Source organism: Coregonus clupeaformis, unplaced genomic scaffold (assembly GCF_020615455.1).
Source record: "Coregonus clupeaformis isolate EN_2021a unplaced genomic scaffold, ASM2061545v1 scaf0002, whole genome shotgun sequence".
Taxonomy (NCBI): domain Eukaryota; kingdom Metazoa; phylum Chordata; class Actinopteri; order Salmoniformes; family Salmonidae; genus Coregonus; species Coregonus clupeaformis.
The window spans coordinates 337,501-361,442 of NW_025533457.1; the positions used below are offsets into that span (position 1 = coordinate 337,501).

At 43.3% G+C, this 23,942-nt stretch overlaps 1 protein-coding gene across 1 annotated transcript in view; it reads right to left on the minus strand.

Annotated features, from left to right (window-relative positions):
• LOC121587209 (PDZ domain-containing protein 2) overlaps window positions 1-18,193 on the minus strand; it is a 246,977-nt gene extending 228,784 nt beyond the window's left edge. Inside the window, exon 1 of the mRNA XM_045212254.1 lies at window positions 17,758-18,193. The gene's annotated coding sequence lies outside the window, so the exon portion shown is untranslated. The remainder of the gene's footprint in view (window positions 1-17,757) is intronic.
• Window positions 18,194-23,942: the final 5,749 nt, after the last annotated feature.

Sequence of the window (23,942 nt, forward strand, 5' to 3'; positions counted from 1 at the left end):
AATAAGGTATTTCTGTTTTTAATTTTTTATAAATTTGCTAACATTTCTAAAAACCTGTTTTCGCTTCGTCATTATGGGGTATTGTGTGTAGATTGATGAGGAAAATGATTTATTTAATCCATTTTAGAATAAGGCTGTAAAGTAACAAAATGTGAAAAAAGGGAATGGGTCTGAATACTTTCCGAATGCACTGTATGTATGAAATGCTTGATAATGTATGTGATATCAACAGAGATGTATATTTTACAGATGCTACCTTCACATGTTAACATAGTTTAGAGAGAGAGAGAGAGAGAGAGAGAGAGAGAGAGAGAGAGAGAGAGAGAGAGAGAGAGAGAGAGAGAGAGAGAACCACCGTTAGTCACAGCTGCTACCTTCACATGTTAACAGAGCTTAGAAAGAGAGAGAGAGAGAGAGAGAGAGAGAGAGAGAGAGAGAGAGAGAGAGAGAGAGAGAGAGAGAGAGAGAGAGAGAGGCCGCCGTAGGCAGACCTGGCTCTCAAGAGAAGACAGGCTATGTACCCACTGCCCACAAAAAGAGGTGGAAACTGAGCTGCCCTTCCTAACCTCCTGCCAAATGTATGACCACATTAGAAACACATATTTCCCTCAGATTACACAGATCCACAAAGAATTCAAAATCAAATCCAATTTTGATAAACTCACATATTTACTGTGTGAAATACTATAGTGTGCAATCACAGTAGCAAGATTTGTGACCTGTTGCCACAAGAAAATGGCAACCAGTGAAGAACAAACACCATTGTAAACAACCCATTTTTATGTTAATGTATTTTCCCTTTTGTACTTGCACATTGTTACAACACTGTATATAGACGTAATATTACATTTGAAATGTCTTTATTCCTTTGGAACTTTTGTGAGTGTAATATTTACTGTTAATATTATATTGTTTATTTCACTTTTGTTTACTAACTATTTAACTTATTAACTATGTTGAGTCAATACGTATTTAACCCCTTTGTTGTGGCAAGCCTAAATATGTCCAGGAGTAGACATGTGCTTAACAAATTGCTTAATAAGTTGCATGGACTCATTCCAATAATAGTGGTTAACATGATTTTTGAATGACTACCTGGACTATTTAAATTGACACCCCGCCCCCCCGCCCCATTTGTTTTTACACTGCTGCTACCCGCTGTTTATTATCTATGCATAGTCACTTTACCCCTACCTACATGCACAAATTACCTAGACTAACCTGTACCCCCACACATTGACTCAGTACCGGTACCCCCTGTATATAGCCTCGTTATTACCTGGACTAACCTGTACCCCCGCACATTGACTCGGTACCGGTACCCCCTTTATATAGCCTCATTATTACCTGGACTAACCTGTACCCCCGCACATTGACTCGGTACCGGTACCCCCTTTATATAGCCTCATTATTACCTAGACTAACCTGTACCCCCGCACATTGACTCGGTACTGGTACCCCCTGTATATAGCCTCGCTGTTGTTATTTTATTGTGTTACTTTTTATTATTGTGTTACTTTAGTTTATTTAGTATATATTTTCTTAACCCTTTCTTGAACTGCATTGTTGGTTAAGGGCTTGTAAGCATTCCACAGTAAGGTCTACACCTGTTGTATTCGGCGCATGTGACAAATTAAGTTTGATTTGATTTGATCTCTGTCCCCCACCACACAATTATCTGTAAGGTCCCTCAATCGAGTAGAGTTTCGAGCACAGATTCACCACAAAGACCAGGGAGGTTTTTCAATGCCTCGCAAAGAAGGGCACCGATTGGTAGATGGGTAAAGATTTATAAAACGCAGACACTGAATATCCCTTTAAGCACGGTGAAGTTATTAATACACTTTGGATGGTGTATCAATACACCCAGTCACTGCAAAGATACAGGCGTCCTCCTAATTCTGTTGCTCAAGGATTTCACCATGAGGCCAATAGAAATTATAAAACAGTTACAGAGTTTTAATTGTTGTGATACGAGAAAACTGAGGATGGATCAACAACACTCTAGTTACTCCACAATACTAACCTAAAGGACACAATGAAAAGAAGGGAGTCTGTACAGAATACAAATATTCCACACACAAGCCTAAGATCACCATGCACAATGCCAAGCCTTGGCTTGAGTGGTGTAAAGCTCGGCGCCATTGGACTCTGGAGCAGTGGAAATGTGTTCTCTGGAGTGATGAAACACGCTTCACCATCTGGCAGTCCAACGTACAAATCTGGGTTTGGCGAATGCCAGGAGAACGCTACCTGCCCCAATGCATAGTGCCAACTGTAAAGTTTGGTGGAGGAGGAATAATGGTCTGGGGCTGTTTTTCATGGTTCGGGCTAGGCCACGTAGTTCCAGTGAAGGGAAATCTTAACGCTACAGCACACAATGAAGATTCTGTGCTTCCAATTTTGTGGCAACAGTTTGGGGAAGGCCCTTTCCTGTTTCAGCTTGACAATGCCCCCGTGCACAAAGCGAGGTTCATACAGAAATGGTTTGTCGAGATTAGTGTGGAAGAACTTGACTGGCTTGCACAGAGCCCTGACCTCAACCCCATAGAACACCTTTGGGATGAATTAGAACGCCGACTGCGAGCCAGGCCTAATCGCCCAACATCAGTGCCCGACCTCACTAATGCTCTTGTGGCTGAATGGAAACAAGTCCCTGCAGCAATGTTCCAACATCTAGTGGAAAGCCTTCCCAGAAGAGTGGAGGCTGTTATAGCAGCAAAGGGGAGACCAACTCCATATTAATGCCCAGGATTTTGAATGAGATGTTTGACGAGCAGGTGTCCACATACTTTTGGTCATGTAGTGCATGTTCAAGTGTCTTTTCGGAATAAACACCTAATTTATTTTACCTCAATAGCTGCAGAATTATTTTTCAACTACAACTCAATTATCCACTTTTTGCATGCAAAACACCTCATTGGGAACCTAATGCTAAGGCACCAGAGGTCAATAGAGACTTAGCATTATCATCGGGGTAGAGAAGGCATTATCATCGGGGTAGAGAAGGCATTATCACCGGGGTAGAGAAGGCATTATCATCGGGGTGGAGAAGGCATTATCATCGGGGTAGAGAAGGCATTATCATCGGGGTAGAGAAGGCATTATCATCGGGGTAGAGAAGGCATTATCATCGGGGTAGAGAAGGCATTATCATCGGGGTAGAGAAGGTTGTGAGGTGTGAATGTGTGAATGTGTATTTTACACATATATTTATATATTTGATAAATACATTTTCCCAATATATTTAAATATATGTATATATTTTTTGAAATATATTCCAATACATCATTTTTCCTTATGGGCAGAATTTTTTTTTTTTTACGTTCAGTTTTACTGGTCAGGAAACATGTGGCTTCGTTCCCACAACCAATGTGAATCCAAAAACATACGTTCCCACAACTTCCAAGGAAGCAAATGTGCTAGCTGGGTTAGATCCCGCTGTCTATCTGTGTCTGGCTGTCTGTCTGCCTGTCAGTCAGTCATTCAGTCTGTCAGTTTGTTTGTCTATAGTACCCGGCTACCTGTCTGTCTGTCCGTGATGTGGGGAGTTGGTTATGTAGGTATGACTGCTTAATTCTGCACCACATGTCTGGGGCTGCTGCCTGCTGCCTGGCTTGGACAGTCTGATCCATGTATGACTCAGCTCCTCTCCTATTCCAGTCTGATCCATGTATGACTCAGCTCCTCTCCTATTCCAGTCTGATCCATGTATGACTCAGCTCCTCTCATGTACATTTACGTCATTTAGCAGACGCTCTTATCCAGAGCGACTTCTCAGTTCAGGATGTTTAGGACCAGAGAGCTTTGAAAACAAAGTGCACTCAGCTCTGGCATTTTCAAGCTTGGCGAGACGCATGCAATGGATCCCAGTTTCAAACTGAGTTTCTAGATTAAAGACCAGGAGAATCACTTTCTGAGTCTATTCCAGCTAGAGATTCGAACTCTGGTCCCCAAATGGCAACATTTTGTTTTCCTGCCTGTTGCTTTAAATGGAGTTGGAAGTTGAACAGTGCCTCTGCCTGATAAAGGCAGTTTATATCCTGTTTTTGAAATGTATCATCCAGTAAAAAAAATATTGAACTTTTCCTGCTTTTCATTGTACATTTTAGTCATTTAGCTTCTTATCCAGAGCCACTTACAGTTAGTGAGTTTTTTCTTCATATATGTATATCTATATCTATATCTATATATCTATATGAGATCAAATTAAATTAAAAGGAAGGACCAGAAAACTGTGCTTTGAGTGATAAATGTTACATACCTGGTTAATGGAACAAATGTATTCACTTGCGGGCGCTCAGCTGGGAAACCATAACAATGGTGTCAATTACATGCCATGACTCAAGGATAGCACACGGCTGGGATAGCACACGGCTGGGATAGCACACGGCTGGGATAGAACACGGCTGGGATAGAAAAGCTTGTCATATGGCTAGGATAGAAAAGCTTGTCATATGAGCAGTGGGGTGAGTGAGTAATCTCGTCACCCAAAACCAAATCTTGCGTGCTGGCCTGGGCAGCTAACATTTTAATGTATCATCGGTCACCAGAGACTAAGAAGTAATTCTCCATTACAATTCACTTAGTTGATCGACAACTGCAGGGTGCATGTTTAAAAGTGATTAGGCCCCATGTTATAAGATGAACCTCCCGCTGCACCTAGAACAAATCAAAATCAAATGTTATTTGTCAAACGCTTCGTAAACAACGGGTGTAGACTAACAGGAAAATGCTTACTGGCCCTTCCCAACAATGCAGAGAGAAAAATATATATAAAAAAATTATAACACGAGGAATAAATACACAGGGGTACCAGGTAATGGAGGTAGATATGTACATATAGGTAGGGATAAAGTGACTAGGCAACAGGATAGATAACAAGCCGTAGCAGCAGCGTATGTGACGAGTCAAAAGAGATGCAAAGAGGGTCAATGCAGATAGTCCGGGTAGCTATTTGGTTAAGTATTTAGCAGTCTTATGGCTTGGGGGGTAGAAGCTGTTCAGGGACCTGTTGGTTCCAGACAGACGGTACCGCTTGCTGTGCGGTGGCCAATAGACCAGTCTATGATTTGGGTGGCTAACCATATTGTCTTCTCTGAGAAGCAAATCAGCCCAATACATCATGGGACTGGACTGGAGAGCAAGGAGCTGAGAAGCACAGTGGAAAGTGTGGATATGGACGTACGTCACAAAGGGCCTTTAAACTGGTTTAATATTACCTTTGATATTTCTCTGTGGTTGTGCAGTCAGTCTAAGATATCCTCCTGGCTATGGTATCATGGGACTGACTGGAGAGGGAGGAACTGAGGAGTGGAAAGTACCCAGCTAGCACATTTGGTTCCTTGGAAGTTGTGGGAACGTACGTTTTTGGTTTCCCATTGGTTCTGGGAACGAAGCGAACACGTCGCCTGTTCTGGGAACATGCATCTTTAGGTTATTTGAAGGTAATTAATTAACGTTCTGAGAACATGTCTCAATAAGACTTTCAATAACACTGCTAGCTTAGTTAAACTGTTTTGAATTCGAAGCACAGATACAACACATGGAAATTAATCTGCTTTGGCATTTAATCACGCAAACACATTTATTTGTTACTGTGGCAGATTCGAACCTGTGATCTCTTTCCATGGAATTAGTCCACTGCGCCACCAGGATGGAGCTACCATGCCATGTTTTTAATAGCTCATTCGAAGCTTTTCATTTTAGTCTATTCCAAACTGACCCCATTTGAAAGGAAACAAGAACTCATTAAGATCAGGTGTGGTTAATTAGTGGGCGGCGGCCAACACACCTGAACACACTTAACAAGATAGAGGATAGAGTTTTGTTGATTCTGAGAACGGAATGTATATGTGGCTCGTTCCAGGAAGCTAGGCGTCTGTCGCACGTCACTACTTCACAGCAGAGCCATTTGAACGTAAACATATATTTTTTATCAAAATGCGTTTTTTTGTCCAGAAATGCCTTCTGGAACATGTGAACTTTCAATAGACTTAATAACAAAATTGTATGCCATCTGTAAATACGAATACAATTGTTAAATTACTAGCCTAGTTGGTTTAGCCACGGAAAAAAAGACAGGAACCTTCCCGCTAGCCATGATTGGCTGAGATAATGGGTGGGCTGGACATGCTGAGAGATGAGTTCGGATTTGGTCTGCCATGTAGCACACTTTGGTCTAACTCAGTATGTGTAGGTAATCCTTTCTAACCGGACTATTCTGAAAGATATCACGAAGAACTGCATAAGTGTTGCTAATGCTCTCCACTTTCTGGAGGACCGAGTTTTGAAATCAGTGGAATGCCCGGTGGAATTAGAGTATGATAGCTAAGGAGATGGCGTTTCTGGCGTTTGATTGCGAATATGCAGAGGGAGTCGAAAAGAGAACACACAGAAGGCTGTTGTATAAAACACCTGTCTCTGGATTACATCTTCAAACCAAGGGCAACCATGGCATCCGTGACAGAGAGCGAGAAGCGTTCATCCATGTATACGGGTAAGAGAGTCTAGCTATCTACATTTTCAGATATTATACATGTCTAATTTTGTCAAAGTCGTTTTCATTGCAAGTTAAACCGTAATGTTAGCTAGCTAGCTAACGTTAGCTGGCTGGCTCGCTAGCTAACGTTACATGTATGATCTGTGTAGTAATATTATTCATATCTCAGAGCCATTTGCATTGCTAGCTATAGCCCAATGTTAGCTAGCTAACATTGAACCTAGCTAGTTGGTTAGCTTTAGCTACCATCAGATTCATGCAGGATAGTAACTTTATGAGTTGGGATTATGGTTCATTGTTTAGCTAGCTAGCTAACTACGTCTAAACAAAAGATTCCACTATACAAGTAGCCATTTCACTGTACCGTTTGCACCTTCTGTATCCTGTGCATGTGACAAATAAACGTGAGAATGCTATTCAATGACTACAGCTCAGCGTTCAACACAATAGTGCCCTCAAAGCTCATCACTAAGCTAAGGATCCTGGGACTAAACACCTCCCTCTGCAACTGGATCCTGGACTTCCTGATGGGCCGGCCCCAGGTGGTAAGGGTAGGTAACAACACATCTGCCACGCTGATCCTCAACACGGGGGCCCCTCAGGGGATGCGTGCTCAGTCCCCTCCTGTACTCCCTGTTCACCCATGACTGCATGGCCAGGCACGACTCCAACATCATCATTAAGTTTGCCGACGACACAACAGTGGTAGGCCTGATCACCGACAACGATGAGACAGCCTTTAGGGAGGAGGTCAGAGACCTGGCCGTGTGGTGCCAGGATAACAACCTCTCCCTCAACGTGACCAAGACAAAGGAGATGATTGTGGACTACAGGGGGAAAAAAGAGGACTGAGCACGCCCCCATTCTCATTGACGGGGCTGTAGTGGAACAGGTTGAGAGCTTCAAGTTCCTTGGTGTTCACATCACCAACAAACTATCATGGTCCAAACAAACCAAGACAGTCGTGAAGAGGGCACGACAAAGCCTATTCCCCCTCAGGAGACTGAAAAGATTTGGCATGGGTCCTCAGATCCTCAAATAGTTATACAGCTGCACCATCGAGAGCATCCTGACTGGTTGCATCACCACCTGGTATGGCAACTGCTTGGCCTCCGACCGCAAGGCACTACAGAGGTGCCTTGCGGTCGGAGGCCAAGCAGTATGATGTGGTCATTATTTGAACTGACTAGACAGCTAACTTAACGTTAGCTAGCTAGCTAACAAGCTAGAAACAAACCAAAACATTGTTTAGAAAGTTGCTTTTAGTTGCCTGGTTTGGACCACCAGGCTGCTGATGTCATGCAGCCTGTTGTTTTTGTGTTTATACTTTTTCATAACGACAAGTTTGATGTCGGACGACAATAGAATGTTCATGATGTCACTGCAACAACTGTCTACAGACATGTCGATAGACGTCCTATAAACCAGCCTTTAGTCTTGAGATCTTTGGTTGTTTAGTACACTACCGTACTCACTCAGTTTAGCACATGGCCTCGCATGAGAATCCTTAAAGAGATGGGTGGGGCTAAGGCTTAAGAGGGTGTGAACGATGCTGAATAGGTGTAGACAAAGAAGAGCTCTCCAGTAAGTGTACTAAAACATTCAAGGGCCATTTTCTCAAAAGTGGGGTTACAAGTTTATCAACTTAGAATTTCTTTCCCATTGTTCCTCAACTGTAGTGTATGACATACCATTTTCTAGCTCTGAGTCTCTACTTCTATCCAATGTAAAAAAATATATATATATATATATATATATATAATTTTTTTTTTTAAAGTTTAGCACTTTGCTACATAAGAACGAATCGAGCCGGTCCGTCTCATATGTTTTTAAATAAAATTCTTAGAACTGTCTTTGAACGTTACTAACGTTTTCTTGTGGTTTTATGGAACGTTTTCTTAATGTTCTGAGAACACGACTTTAAATAGAACCATAAGGAAACCTGCAGAAAACGTTATGCTGAAGTACTAATATTCCCACAGAAGAACTTTGTTTCTTAACATTCTCTGAACGTTCTGAGAGCATGACTTTAAATAGAACCATGAGGAAAACTGTAGGAAACGTTATGCTGAAGTACGGAAATTCCCACCTAAGAAACATGGCTCTTAGAACATTATGTGCTAGCTGGGTATCCTGCACCATTCCCAGAACGTTGTGGTAAGGTTGCATGCAAAATAACCAAAGAACAACCACGCTCTCACCAAGCTGTATGAAACATATGGTTCTCTGAACGTTATGCGCTAGCTGGGCAAAAGCCTTGTCTCCCTGCTGTTCCCGGTCCAGAATCCCATGTTTTGGTTCACTGTAGACCTATTTCAGCTTTCCATTCAACAAACTGTCTCTCCCTGCTGCGCCATGTCTTAGTCACCTGTAGCCCTACTTCCTGCCTCTGAAGAGATCAGCCAGTTGCTATCACGTGACATCACCAGAGGTACACAAACACTGTCTTTCAACGTCCTCACGCTGTACTAATACATTTCACCAAGGGAAAAAAGCTAACTTCTCAAATGTTGACACCGGAAAAAGTGAAGAACACACGTACTAAAAAAAACAACAAGCGCTAGAAGGGGGGGGACGATGGAAGAAAGGAAGGGGAGTGGGACGGTGTTCTTTGGGTTCCCGTCCCAGTGTGGATTATAGCCTGAACTGGGCTGGGTCGACAGCAGAGGCCAGGACACTCTGGTCTACAGCTCAACGAGCCGTGCTTTCGGTAGCTGTTTGGGAGCGGTCGGTGGCGGTCAGATAGATTGTACTCTTCAAACCACAAACCAAAGCAATGCTCTTTTCTTGCTCCCGCTTAAAAGTAAAGACAGAAGAGAAGCTTCTACTGGTCTTTAGATGTCATGCTGTCTGAGAACCTTTTCTGGTCGAGGTTATATTTGACCTGACAATTAGACACAAGGGAGTAGTTGTGTTTCTTAGACCTGTTTTCAATTGAAGAATATGACAGACTGTACAGTTGTGAACCAACAGCTGCATTGCTTAAGTCCACAACAAACAGTCCACAACAAACAGTCCACAACAAACACAAGGGAACGTGTTTATGAAATATGATGTATGTAACAGGAATACTGAAACGTTGTGGGCTGTTGCAGGGTTAGGGTTAGGGTTAGGTTTTCAGAATGTGGGCTGTTCAAGGGTTAGGGTTAGGTTTTCAGAATGTGGGCTGTTGCAGGGTTAGGGTTAGGGTTAGGTTTTCAGAATGTGGGCTGTTGCAAGGTTTAGGGTTAGGTTTTCAGAATCTGGGCTGTTGCAGGGTTAGGGTTTGGTTTAAGGTTAGGTTTTCAGAATGTGGGCTGCTGCAGGGTAGTTCTGCAGGATTTCGGCCAGACAGTCGTAGGGGTTTCTGTGTTTGGATGATCTGTGTCACCGTCCATAGACAAGATGGAACGGGTCTAAAAGGATTTCAATGTCTGAAGTTGGTTGAATAGATAGAGAGAGAGAGAGGTAGGCCTGAAAGCTGTTCTGGACTACAGTCAGATGTTCTGAAAACTGGGGGGGTCCGGGGGGCATGCACCCTTGAGATTTTTTCTGTAGAACGACTGAGGTCAGTTCTGGTGACATTTTAAAAGGATATTCTACCCCAAAATGAATGGAAATGTAATTATGTTGACACCATTTGAAATATAATTTTTGCATTTACCTAATTGAAAAACCTCAAAAGACTCTGAATGCATCAAATGCTACAAATATATGTTGTAACCTGTCACTCCATGTTTTTTTCTGGATCAAAATACGGCTTAGGTGTTGGGCGTGGTGGGGTTGTGTTAGTGGGCGTGCAATTCTACAAATTTTGTCATGGGGCTGAGTGAAAAAAAATGGCAGTTTTAAAGCAAATTTCCTTAAATTCTACACATTTTGCCATTGGACTGAGATAAAATGTGCAGTTCTAAAGAACATTTTCTTAAATTATACACATTTTGTCACCCAGTGTTCTCATTAACATTTACACAATTTAGCAGAACCCTGTGTTCTTATGCCATCTGAGTGACTCAAACATTACAAAATCAATGGGGGGCCCATGCCATTTTCTGAATTTTTTATTCTCCTTGTCTAGTTTTTTTTGGGGGGTGATTGTTAGGTCTCAAAGATGATCTTATTAAAAAATACAGTGCATTTATAAAGTATTCAGACCCCTTGCCCTTTTCCACATTTTGTTACGCTACAGCCTTATTCTAAAATGGATTAAATTATTGTTTTTCCTCATATCCAGAGCGACTTACAGGAGCAATTAGGGTTAAGTGTCTTGCTCAAGGGCACAGACAGATTTTTCACCTAGTCGGCTCGAGGATTAGAACCAGCGACCTTTCAGTTACTGGCACAACGCTCTTATCCACTAAGCTACCTGCCTCCCCCCTCTCATCAATCTACACACAATACCCCATAATGACAAAGCGAAAACTCTAAAACTTGTCTATGGTGTGAGGAGGGAGGGCATGCTCTCATAGGTCAGCCTCTTTCTCCGGTGGAAGCCATTAAGCCATAGCCATATCTGTGCTGTCCTGCCGACTCCTGGCCATTGGTCAAACAGACCTGGGGCCAGGCTAATTGAGTCATAGGTCAACACGTCGAACCAACCGGATCTCTATTTCAGCTTTGCTTTACTTCCTGTCAAAGTTCCTATAGTCCCAATAAAGGCTCCTCATAAGTGTTGTATTGTCCCATCATCCACTTCCTGTTTGGCCTATAAATACAACAATACTTCCTATGTTTATAAATACAACAATACTTCCTATGTTTATAAACACAACAATACTTCCTATGTTTATAAACACAACAATAGGCGGCGGGTAGCTTAGTGGTTAAGAGTGTTGTGCCAGTAACCGAAAGGTCGCAGGTTCTAATCCCTGAGCCGACTTGGTGAAAAAATCTGCCGATGTGCCCTTGAGCAAGGCACTTAACCCTAATTGCTCCTGTAAGTCGCTCTGGATAAGAGCGTCTGCTAAAAAATACTTCCTATGTTTATCAATACAATAGATCTGGCCTTCATCATGTTCTGATGCAGTGTGATATTGTTGGGTAAATGAATACAGTTTTGGTGTTGTCATTTTGGGAAACGGAGGTTGTGAAGGAGCTGGAGGCCTCCAAACAGTGCTCATATTGTAGAAAAGTCAGTCCCAACTGGGGCTTGAACCCCGGGACCTTGTGACTGTCAACCCAACCTTTGCTGCTACGCCACAGTCACTATGTTATATGGTGGAGGGAAACAAACAAACATAAATATGACCGTCCATGCTCTTCCCTCCCCACTATGACTGTTCAGAGTCCAAACCCTGCAGAACTAAAGCCATGATCTAACAGATGTTCAGAGTCCAAACCCTGCAGAACTAAAGCCATGATCTAACAGATGTTCAGAGTCCAAACCCTGCAGAACTAAAGCCATGATCTAATAGACTGTTCAGAGTCCCACACACACACACACACACACACACACACACACACACTTCCCTGACCGCTCTGCTTTTGTTTCTGGGTGATGACATCATGACCGGGGCGTTACTGAACGGGGGAAATGCGGCAGACACACACACACACTCCTCGATTCTCGCTCCTCTGACGCCCAAAGTCTTCTAACACCATCGCTACTGCTAGAGATGGAGGCAGCTTCAGTCCACAAAGCTTCCTGTGTCTGGATTTGGATGAACAGTTGCCAGCATCAGCCCTACTCCCACACCCCTTCCCAGCCCCGGTGCCTCTAGAGGGGCCCATCGACCCAGGATGCAGGGGGGCTCTGGTCCGGCCCAGCCCCAGCCACGATGCCCATCACCCAGGAGAACGCCCTGAGCCACCTCCCTCTACTGGAGGACTGGCTCCTGGGGGCCCAGACCAGGTACCAGGACCACTATGGAGACCCAGACCAGCAGTCCACCACCAGCAGAGACCCAGACCAGGACTCGTACCAGGTCTGTTTTTGCATACATGTATGGGTGATGAGGCGGCAGGTAGATTAGTGGGTAAGAGCGTTGTGCCAGTAACCGAAAGGTCGCTGGTTCTAATCCCTGAGCCGACTAGGTGAAAAATCTGTCGATGTGCCCTTGAGCAAGGCACTTAACCCTAGTTGCTCTGGATAAGAGCGTCTGCTAAATGACGTAAATGTAATTTCTTATAGCTGACATCAATTACATACTGGACTACTATTGCCTACTATGATTGTTTCTCAAAACTCTCGCTGTGGTTTTTAAATATGTATTATTATCTATTGTCAGTATCTGAAATATTGTGGAGTGACACTTAAATCCATTGTTGTAACTATAACCGTGTCCCAGGAGTCAGAACACGAGGAGGAAGCCTGCAGCGGAGGTACCAGCCGAGACATGTCTCCATGCCAGGCCGCTGTACGGAAACTGGTGGAGTACATCCAGCTCAACTTCACAGAGGGAGGCGAGATCCAGAGTGCCGCCCTCCGACCCCTGAGATTCTATGTTCAGACAGCGAAGGTTTCGTCTTGTGATTCACCTAATTTGGTGATAAAACACATAATGAATGTCATCCAGACTATGACATCACTGGTATATAGTTAACATTTAAAACCTCAAGATAAAGAGCACATGACAGTCATCTGAGAATATTACTTTTGCTTTTAAAAAATGAACTTTAAACTTATAATGTTAAAGTTAGATACAGTGCCTTGCAAAAGTATTCATCCCCCTTGGCGTTTTTCCTATTTTGTTGCATTACAACCTGTCATTTAAATTGATTTTTATTTGGATTTCATGTAATGGACATACACAAAATAGTCCAAATTGGTGAAGTGAAACTAAAAAAATAACTTGTTTCAAAAAATTCTAAAGAAGAAATAACAGAAAAGTGGTGCGTGCATATGTATTCACCCCCTTTGCTATGGAGCCCCTAAATAAGATCTGGTGCAACCAATTACCTTCAGAAGTCACATAATTAGTTAAATAAAGTGCACCTGTGTGCAATCTAAGTGTCACATGATCTCAGTATATATACACCTGTTCTGAAAGGCCCCAGAGTCTGCAACACCACTAAGCAAGCGGCACCATGAAGACCAAGGAGCTCTCCAAACAGGTCAGGGACAAAGTTGTGGAGAAGTACAGATCAGGGTTGGGTTATAAAAAAATATCAGAAACTTTGAACATCCCACGGAGCACCATTAAATCCATTATTAAAAAATTGAAGGAATATGGCACAACAACAAACCTGCCAAGAGAGGGCCGCCCATCAAAACTCACGGACCAGGCAAGGAGGGCATTAATCAGAGAGGCAACAAAGAGACCAAAGATAACCCTGAAGGAGCTGCAGAGCTGCAAAGCTCCACAGCGGAGATTGGAGTATCTGTCCATAGGACCACTTTAAGCCGTACACTCCACAGAGCTGGGCTTTACGGAAGAGTGGCCAGAAAAAAGCCATTGCTTTAAGAAATAAATAAGCAAACACTTTTGGTGTTCGCCAAAAGGCATATGGTAGACTCCCCAAACATATGGAAGAAGGTATTCTGGTCAGATGAGACTAAAATATAGCTATTTGGCCATCAAGGAAAACACTATGTCTGGCGCAACCCAACACCTCTCATCACCCCGAGAACACCATCCCCACAGTGAAGCATGGTGGTGGCAGCATCATGCTGTGGGGATGTTTTTCCATCGGCAGGGACTGGGGAAACTGGTCAGAATTGAAAGAATGATGGATGGTGTTAAATACAGGGAAATTCTTGAGGGAAAACTGTTTCAGTCTTCCAGAGATTTGAGACTGGGACGGAGGTTCACCTTCCAGCAGGACAATGACCCTAAGCGTACTGCTAAAGCAACACTCGAGGGGTTTAAGGGGAAACATTTAAAAATGTCTTGGAATGGCCTAGTCAAAGCCCAGACCTCAATCCAATTGAGAATCTGTGGTATGACTTAAAGATTGCTGTACACCAACGAAACCCATCAAACTTGAAGTACCTGAAGCAGTTTTGCCTTGAAGAATGGGCAAAAATCCCAGTGGCTAGATGTGCCAAGCTTATAGAGACATACCCCAAGAGACTTGCAGCTGTAATCGCTGCAAAAGGTGGCTCTACAAAGTATTGACTTTGGGGGAGTGAATAGTTATGCACGCTCAAGTTCCGTTTTCTTGTCTTATTTTTTGTTTATTTCACAAAAATATATATTTTGCATCTTCAAAGTTGGAAGGCACATTCCAAACTGATTACTAAGCAAGCAAGAGGTACAGTTGAAGTCAGAAGTTTACATACACCTTAGCCAAATACATTTAAACTCAGTTTTTCACAATCCTTGACATGTAATCCTATTAAAGATTCCCTGTCTTAGGTAAGTTAGGATCACCACTTTATTTTAAGAATGTGAAATGTCAGAATAATAGTAGAGAGAATTATTTATTTAAGCTTTTATTTATTTCATCACATTCCCAGTGGGTCAGAAGTTTACATACACTCAATTAGTATTTGGTAGCATTGCCTTTAAATTGTTTAACTTGGGTCAAACATTTCGGGTAGCCTTCCACAAGCTTCCCACAATAAGTTGGGTGAATTTTGGCCCATTCCTCCTGACAGAGCTGGTGTAACTGAGTCAGGTTTGTAGGCCTCCTTGCTCGCACACGTTTTTTCAGTTCTGCCCACACATTTTCTATAGGATTGTGGTCAGGGCTTTGTGATGGCCACTCCAATACCTTGACTTTGTTGTCCTTAAGCCATTTTGCCACAGCTTGGGGTCATTGTCCATTTGGAAGACCCATTTGCGACCAATCTTTTACTTCCTGACTGATGTCTTGAGATGTTGCTTCAATATATCCACATAATTTTCCTTCTTCATGATGCCATCTATTTTGTGAAGTGCACCAGTCCCTCCTGCAGCAAAGCACCCCCACAGCATGATGCTGCCACCCCCGTGCTTCACGGTTGGGATGGTGTTCTTCGGCTTGCAAGCATTCCCCTTTTTTCTCCAAACATAACAATGGTCATTATGGCCAAACAGTTCTATTTTTGTTTCATCAGACCAGAGGACATTTCTCCAAAAAGTACGATCTTTGTCCCCATGTGCAGTTGCAAACCGTAGTCTGGCTTTTTTATGGCGGTTTTGGAGCAATGGCTTCTTACTTGCGAGCGGCCTTTCAGGTTATGTCGATATAGGACTCGTTTTACTGTAGATACTTTTGTACCTGTTTCCTCCAGCATCTTCACAAGGTCCTTTGCTGTTGTTCTGGGATTGATTTGGACTTTTCGCACCAAAATACGTTCATCTCTAGGAGACAGAACGCATCTCCTTCCTGAGCGGTGTGACGGCTGCGTGGTCCCATGGTGTTTATACTTGCGTACTATTGTTTGTACAGATTAATGTGGTACCTTCAGGCATTTGAACATTGCTCCCAAGGATGAACCAGACTTGTGGAGGTCTACAATTTTTTTGGGAGGTCTTGGCTGATTTCTTTTGATTTTCCCATGATGTCAAGCAAAGAGGCACTGAGTTTGAAGGTAGGCCTTGAAATACATCCACAGGTACACCTCCAATTGACTCAAATGATGTCAATTAGCCTATCAGAAGCTTCTAAAGCCATGACATCATTTTCTGTTATTTTCCAAGCTGTTTAAAGGCAGTCAATTTAGTGTATGTAAACTTCTAACCCACTGGAATTGTGATACAGTGAATTATAAGTGAAATAATCTGTCTGTAAACAATTGTTGGAATAGTTACTTGTGTCATGCACAAAGTAGATGTCCTAACCGACTTGCCAAAACTATAGTTTGCTAACAAGAAATGTGTGGAGTGGTTGAAAAACGAGTTTTAATGACTCCAACCTAAGTGTATGTAAACTTCCGACTTCAACTGTACTTTAAAACCCACTCACCGAGTGTCCCTGTGATAACTACACTAAACAAAAATATAAACGCAACATGCAACAATTTCAAAGGTATTGGAGTGGCCATCACAAAGCCCTGACCTCAATCCTATAGAACATGTGTGGGCAGAACAAAAGCAAGGAGGCCTACAAACCCGACTCAGTTACACCAGCTCTGTCAGGAGGAATCGGCCAAAATTCACCCAACTTATTGTGGGAAGCTTGTGGAAGGCTACCTGAAACGTTTGACCCAAGTTAAACATTTTAAAGGCAATGCTCTCTACTATTATTCTGACATTTCACATTCTTAAAATAAAGTGGTGATTCTAACTGACCTAAAACAGGGTATTTTTAATAGGATTAAATGTCAGGAATTGTGAAAAACTGAGTTTAAATGTATTTGGCTAAGGTGTATGTAAACTTCTGACTTCAACTGTAGTTTTCAAAGGGACACTTAAATGTCACTGTGTCACCAAATGAATCCAAATCCATTTTAGCAGCTCTCTCTCTCTCTCTCTCTCTCTCTCTCTCTCTCTCTCTCTCTCTCTCTCTCTCTCTCTCTCTCTCTCTCTCTCTCTCTCTCTCTCTCTCTCTCTCTCTCTCTCTCTCTCTCTCTCTCTCTCTCTCTCTCTCTCTCTCTCTCTCTCTCTCTCTCTCTCTCTCTCTCATTGCCAAAGCAAGTGAAGTAGATAATGAAATAAAAAATAAATATTAACAGTAAACATTACACTCAGAAGTTCCAAAAAAAATAAAGACATTTGAAAAGTCATATTGTGTATATATACAGTGTTGTAACAACGTCTCTCTCTCTCTCTCTCTCTCTCTCTCTCTCAGAAATAGTATCACCTAACTAGTGAAAAGTTCTCATCATAAAAAGAAGATCTGATTAAATAGGATGATGATAAGGCCGTTAATATTTTCATCAGTACAAGGAGACGAAGTAACAGCAGGCTATGTAAATCAATGCGCTACATTATAGGGGCTTTGTCAAAGGAGACATGCATGATGACGTCGATAATGTCGCCCAATTTTACCTTTGCCAAGCAAATGTAGCGGTCGAGATGGCGATAACCCATTGCAAATCCATTCTCTTGAAAAACTATTTTGGTCCAGCTCTTTCTTGCAAACAATGCGAGCAAATGACTTATAGCTTGAAACGTTAATGATTTTCTAACTTTGAATTAGGGGCTAGTTGGTCAACCAGGCTCTACCAAGTTGAACACAAATATCCTATCTTCCATTCATTGCTTTTTATAGGTTTTGATCTATTCGACCTACAGTAGCTACTCACCTAGAATAGGTACCCTAAACTCTGTCTTTGTCCACAAAACACACATTCAAATTGAAATAATAGAAGAATATAACCTATCTAAACAGCATGTTAATTAATAATTTCACAATCCCACTTTTTCGTTTTAAATGATTTAAAATGTAAAAACGGGGGAGTAACTTACGTCTGAGTTGCAAGACGTAGTTATCCAAAGTGTAGACTTCTCAAACGACTGAAAACAATCCAAGGACATTTTTTTCTGCAAGCAAATAATAATAAAAGTCCTTTTTACAATGTATCCACAGATGAGCGCTTAGCCTAAATATTCCGTTACATAGAATCATAAAAGAATGCAAAGTTGCGACGGTACTGTTGTGCGCGCTCGTCACTCCGAGCATCGCTTGTGGCAATATTTCTATGCAATGTCTTCAAAGCAGAACCAAAGATGGTGGATAAATGAAGACAGTTCACTCAGGCCGTTTACCAGTGAAAATAAATGTCAGTTCCGGTCTTCTTAACTGGGTGTGTCTCCCATAGACACCAATGCAACTTCAGCTGGGTCTGGTCTACTTAGTTCATATTGACTTTCATTGAACCAAAAAAGATAACAACAGCGACTGGGGTGTCTCGCTTGCTCTTCCGTCTCTGGCAGAACCACGACCACACAGGGCGTGGTCAGCACCATTGATTTATGAGCTCTTTGTCCAATCAGGGAGAAGTTTACAGAATAATGAGATTGAAATGGTTACACTATCCAATCAGATCCCGAGGACGGTCAGATCTGTATAAAGAATTGTATAACTGGGTTAACAGTTTATAAACTGTTTATATAATTATTGGAGAACTATAATTATTTGATAAACCACTTTATAAATCTTGAAATATACCTTGATGTGATGTGCTACTGATAAGTTTGTGTGTGTGTGTGTGTGTGTGTGTAAATGTAATCATATCACAACACATAAGCTGTACTTAATTTGATCCCACAACAATTTATAAAACATTTACAGCTGCCCTTGAGCAAGACATTTAACCTCTAAAATGCTCCAAGGGCGCTGTGCTGCGGCGGACCCTTTCCTATAACCTCTCCATGGGTATTGATGGAGTATGACTCTCTAGTTTAGGACATTTATAATGGGCCTCTTCATCCAGGAAACATGCTGTGGTTGTTGCTGGCCTCCATTTCCCAAGGACCACCTCATCAGGGCACAACAGTAACTCCAGTAGACTCTTATCTCTCTCTTATCTCCCCCTCGCTCTTTTTTTCTTCTTCAGACATTGTCCTGCGAGACCGAGAACACAGCAGACAGAATTAGACACAAGGCCCACAGCAGCCACTCCACTCCACGTGGCTCTGATTAGGGGAAGTTGAATTAAGTTGCCGGGTCACAATGTTGTTCTCTTAGTCTTGGAGAGAAAGAATACCCATTGGGCTGTTAATGTGATGTAATCATGTTTGATTTACCAATTGAATTTTGAATATCTGTGTAGAATATCGATGTATGCAGGCCGGTTCTATTCATGTGAGCCTTGGTCCCACAAACTATTATACAAACGTAAGGTGAGTTACCCATGATGTTTGGTTTTACACATAGATATGTCTACGACATGAGCCCATGGGCTGGAGGGAGGTGGGGGGGAAATAGGAATGGGTCACACCTACTGAGAAGGGGAGAGGGAAGACGGGAAGACGGGACCAGACGGGACCAGACGGGACAGACGGGACGGAACAGACGGGACAGACGAGACGAAACAGACAGGACCAGACGGGACAAAGACGATGCTTGTTTTATATATTTTCTCTGTTTTTGGGGGGGGTTTCTTCACACTTTGAAAACCTTTGAGCTAAAGGGAAACTGTACCTGAAAACAGAGACTGAGTTATGTCAAGCTTCTGTTCAAAGTCAACCTGTGAAAGACTGAGTGAAACACGATCAGTGAGTTTTCAGGAAGTTGTAATAGGATACTAGAACAGTCTGGGAGAAAGTCCAGACACTAGATGTAATCACCAAGGTCACCAAACTTCCCATTACATACAATTATATCATTTTTACATATAAAAAAGTAGAATAAGCATATATCAATTAAATGAAACAGACAATTTATAGTCTTTGTTATCCATCAATACATGTTTATCTCCTTATAAATCATTGGCTGCCTAAACCCTTGAACAGTTGCAATATACCATATCATATACCTGTGCCTACAGCCTTTCCATGTCAAATGAATACTACAGTCCAACTGATCAGGAGTCTGTTCCCCAGAACATCAACCAGATGACCTCCATTATAGCTGACTGGTTGTATTTCAGATGGCCAAAGACAACTTCCTCCTGATGTCATGTACAATATCCCTTGGTGATGGTTCACCCCTGTCATGTACAATAACTCTTGGTGATGGTTCACCCCTGTCATGTACAATATCTCTTGGTGATGGTTCACCCCTGTCATGTACAATATCTCTTGGTGATGGTTCACCCCTGTCATGTACAATATCTCTTGGTGATGGTTCACCCCTGTCATGTACAATATCTCTTGGTGATGGTTCACCCCTGTCATGTACAATATCTCTTGGTGATGGTTCACCCCTGTCATGTACAATATCTCTTGGTGATGGTTCACCCCTGTCATGTACAATATCTCTTGGTGATGGTTCACCCCTGTCATGTACAATATCTCTTGGTGATGGTTCACCCCTGTCATGTACAATATCTCTTGGTGATGGTTCACCCCTGTCATGTACAATATCTCTTGGTGATGGTTCACCCCTGTCATGTACAATATCTCTTGGTGATGGTTCACCCCTGTCATGTACAATAACTCTTGGTGATGGTTCACCCCTGTGCGTGTTTTGATTTTATTTTGTACCTTTATTGAAGCAGGGATTTACCATTGAGACCAGGGTCTCTTTCACAAGCCCTGCATATACAATTTATTAGGCAAAATCTAAAATCTAATACAATACGAAACCAGTAAAATAGTTTTTATTGAATATCTGTGTTGTGCTCTATTACATTCCTCAATAAGAAAGGTCTCCAATCAATATTTAACATTTCCCAAAATCGGCACCAGAACATCTCATTGTAATGTATTTTATAGCTGATTCCAGCAGAAGTGCTTTAAAACTAAAAGTGGATTTACAGAGTTGGATTTACCGAATTGGATTTACCGAGTTTGGTGGAGACCTGAGGAACCTGAAGAGTTACCAAACCCGTTCTCTGGTTGGTTATCTCACGTCGTAGGCCCCTGCTCTCTGGTTGGTTCTCTCACGTCGTAGGCCCCCTGCTCTCTGGTTGGTTATCTCACGTCGTAGGCCCCCTGCTCTCTGGTTGGTTATATCATGTCGTAGGCCCCCTGCTCTCTGGTTGGTTATATCATGTCGTAGGCCCCCTGCTCTCTGGTTGGTTATATCATGTCGTAGGCCCCTGCTCTCTGGTTGGTTATCTCACGTCGTAGGCCCCCTGCTCTCTGGTTGGTTATATCATGTCGTAGGCCCCCTGCTCTCTGGTTGGTTATATCATGTCGTAGGCCCCTGCTCTCTGGTTGGTTATCTCACGTCGTAGGCCCCCTACTCTCTGGTTGGTTATATCATGTCGTAGGCCCCCTGCTCTCTGGTTGGTTATCTCACGTCGTAGGCCCCCTGCTCTCTGGTTGGTTATATCATGTCGTAGGCCCCCTGCTCTCTGGTTGGTTATATCATGTCGTAGGCCCCTGCTCTCTGGTTGGTTATCTCACGTCGTAGGCCCCCTGCTCTCTGGTTGGTTATATCATGTCGTAGGCCCCCTGCTCTCTGGTTGGTTCTCTCACGTCGTAGGCCCCCTGCTCTCTGGTTGGTTATATCATGTCGTAGGCCCCCTGCTCTCTGGTTGGTTATATCATGTCGTAGGCCCCCTGCTCTCTGGTTGGTTCTCTCACGTCGTAGGCCCCCTGCTCTCTGGTTGGTTATATCATGTCGTAGGCCCCCTGCTCTCTGGTTGGTTATATCATGTCGTAGGCCCCCTGCTCTCTGGTTGGTTATATCACGTTGTAGGCCCCCTGCTCTCTGGTTGGTTCTCTCACGTCGTAGGCCCCCTGCTCTCTGGTTGGTTATCTCACGTCGTAGGCCCCCTGCTCTCTGGTTGGTTCTCTCACGTCGTAGGCCCCCTGCTCTCTGGTTGGTTATATCACGTTGTAGGCCCCCTGCTCTCTGGTTGGTTCTCTCACGTCGTAGGCCCCCTGCTCTCTGGTTGGTTCTCTCACGTCGTAGGCCCCCTGCTCTCTGGTTGGTTATATCATGTCGTAGGCCCCCTGCTCTCTGGTTGGTTATATCATGTCGTAGGCCCCCTGCTCTCTGGTTGGTTCTCTCACGTCGTAGGCCCCTGCTCTCTGGTTGGTTCTCTCACGTCGTAGGCCCCCTGCTCTCTGGTTGGTTATATCATGTCGTAGGCCCCCTGCTCTCTGGTTGGTTATATCATGTCGTAGGCCCCCTGCTCTCTGGTTGGTTCTCTCACGTCGTAGGCCCCTGCTCTCTGGTTGGTTCTCTCACGTCGTAGGCCCCCTGCTCTCAGAGCACTGAGGGCTTGTAGTCTATCATATCTGCTGCTGAGTCTCTGGCCTGTCTGACTGTGTGTGTCTGTATCAAGCGTCTCAGAGTAAGAGTACTGATCTAGGATCAGTCTAGCCATTTAGATCATAATTCATAAGATTACATGGACAGGTGGGACCTGATCCTAGGTCAGTAATCCTACTGGGACACTTGACACACACACCTAGCCTACACATGTACAGACTCAACACAGTACAGTATAGAGCCTGACATTGACATTAGAAAAGAACAGCTCCTTCGGTACGCTCTAGTCAGAGGAATATGGAGACGGATGAAGAACATCTCCTTCGGTACGCTCTAGTCAGAGGAATATGGAGATGGATAAAGAACATCTCCTTCGGTACGCTCTAGTCAGAGGAATATGGAGATGGATAAAGAACATCTCCTTCGGTACGCTCTAGTCAGAGGAATATGGAGACGGATGAAGAACATCTCCTTCGGTACGCTCTAGTCAGAGGAATATGGAGACGGATGAAGAACATCTCCTTCGGTACGCTCTAGTCAGAGGAATATGGAGACGGATGAAGAACATCTCCTTCGGTACGCTCTAGTCAGAGGAATATGGAGATGGATAAAGAACATCTCCTTCGGTACGCTCTAGTCAGAGGAATATGGAGACGGATAAAGAACCAAAGGGAGAATTTGTCCCCTTCTCCAAATAGTTTAGTGTAATGGTTAACAAGGTTAAAAGGTTAAGGTCATTAGATCTTTCTCTGATCCACGGTGGGGAAAGGAAATCCTAGTCACTTGACCTAAAGCTAGACATGACATTAAGTAATGATCTAATAATAATAATAATCTTGTTAGTGTGTTGTGCTCTCTACCGCACTAACACAAATCTCCCTCTCACTCTGTCAGTGTCTCTCTCTCACTCTGTCAGTGTCTCTCTCTCACTCTGTCAGTGTCTTCCTCTCACTCTGTCAGTGTCTTCCTCTCACTCTGTCAGTGTCTCTCTCTCACTCTGTCAGTGTCTCTCTCTCACTCTTTTTTTGCGAGGCCAAATGTGCTGCTTTCTACTACTCCAAGATCCATTACTCTGGCGGCCTTACCTCTTCACAAGTGTCTGCTCTGAGATCCATTACTACCCCTGCCCTGACCCTTAAGTAAGTCCCATGCAGCTGTGGACCAGATGTCAGAGGGGGATCAGGTCAGCTCTGAAAGTACAACAGTGATATTGAGCGAGCGACAGCGCTCCCCTCACTGAGAGGAAAGTTGGATACGCACACACACACAGAGAGAGAGAGAGAGAGAGAGAAGATGGACCCACACAAACACAGAGAAGATGGACCCACACACACACACAGAGGAGAACTGGGTTCTTGGATCTGGGCATCTCTGGATAAGGTTGAACCAATCTCTGGTGTTTTGCAGCTCGCTGCGCTAAGTTCACACCGGCTCAAATCAATACACTGCTCCCCACGGTGTCTGTGTGTGTAGTGACCTTATCATTCAAATGTCAAATGTAAATCTGAAATGTATCATTAGGGGAAACAGTGATACAGCCTCAGCAAGACACGCACGCACGCACGCACGCACGCACGCACGCACACACTTCAAGGGAAGGAGCTGTGTGAATCTGTATAAATCACATTTATGGTGTCTAGTTCAAATGAATTAGCTATAGTTCCATACGTGTGTGGACCCATACTGTTGTAGAGTGGTAGCTATGTATATAGTTACAATATATTATACATATACATACAGCAGTATGTGGACACCCCCTTCAAATTAGTGGATTCGGCTATTTCAGCCACACCCGTTGCTGACAGGTGTATATACATCGAGC